General features: G+C 45.6%; 1 non-coding gene across 1 annotated transcript; it reads left to right on the top strand.

Annotated features, from left to right (window-relative positions):
* The first annotated feature begins 373 nt into the window (after window positions 1-373).
* Window positions 374-448, top strand: Trnas-cga. The gene has a single exon. It is a non-coding gene; the product is annotated as a tRNA-Ser (tRNA).
* The last annotated feature ends 820 nt before the right edge of the window (window positions 449-1,268 follow it).

Below are 1,268 nucleotides of genomic sequence, written 5' to 3' on the forward strand. Positions count from 1 at the left end.
ATGGTGTTGATAATGTTGGTGTCGTCGTTACTGGAAAACCAGTCAGCGTCACCACCAATTTATATCTGGCACATGCTTCAATACGTACAAAATAGACAATATTCATGTGAACGAAATTTTCACTCTACAGCGGAGTCTGCGCTGATATGAAACTTCCTGGCGGATTAAAACCTTGCAGAACTAGCACTCCTGAGAGAAAGGATATCGCGGAGACATGGCTTAGCCACAGCCTAGGGGATGTTTCTAGAATGAAATTTTCACTCTACAGCGGAGTGCTAGTTCTGCAAGGTTCGCAGGAGAGCTTCTGTAAAGTTTGGAAGGTAGGAGACGAGGTACTGGCAGAAGTAAAACTGTGAGGACGGGGCGTGAGTCGTGCTTGGGTAGCTCAGTCGGTAGAGCACTTGCCCGCGAAAGGCAAAGGTCCCGAGTTCGAGTCTCGGCCCGGCACACAGTTTAATCTGCCAGGAAGTTTCAATATTCATGTGGTTCGATGGACGTTTAGCCGGGAGTTCATAAGTGCTCCCTGTATGGCATCGGCCCAAAGAAGGAATAATTGTTTATTAGAAATAAAAAAATACAGTTTAGGGCGCAAAATGAAAAGCAAGAAACATACATTGGGGTTTCACTTCCCACCAGCGAGACAGAGAACATGTGTTGCCATAGGGAAAGGACGACAAAGTAAATCGACCAGGTGATATCTATACTGGTGTAAGGTCCCCGTAAAAAATCTTGTGACAATCTATGGGTGAGAATTTATATCAGATAGAAATTATAAGGGGAAGAGTAATATTTTATTAACAACGATATTTAGACTGTTCAGGAGCAGCACGCTTCGAGCAACTCAAAAACAGTTTATTGTTTCATGCCCTTCGGTTTATTTCCGATGCTTGTATCGCTTAGTGGACTATCAAGATAGTGGTTGAAAATGAGAGCTACCACCGACTCCTGCTCAACAACAGCCAGAAGGGTGGTACTGAAACCACTGGGAACTACTGTGTGTCCACCCAACAACAGACGTAAGGACAAAGTTTCCATATTTCCACACGTCAGGCGTCCGCAGCTCGTGGTCTCGCGGTAGCGTTCTCGCTTCCCGAGCACGGGGTCAGGGATTTTCTCTGCCTCGTGATGACTGGATGTTGTGTGTTGTCCTTAGGTTAGTTAGGTTTAAGTAGTTCTAAGTTCTAGGGGACTGATGACCATAGCTGTTAAGTCCCATAGTGCTCAGAGCTATTTGAACCATCTGAACCACACGTCAGGCGGTGATGTGA

The sequence above is a fragment of the Schistocerca piceifrons genome, chromosome 5 (assembly GCF_021461385.2).
Source record: "Schistocerca piceifrons isolate TAMUIC-IGC-003096 chromosome 5, iqSchPice1.1, whole genome shotgun sequence".
NCBI lineage: Eukaryota > Metazoa > Arthropoda > Insecta > Orthoptera > Acrididae > Schistocerca > Schistocerca piceifrons.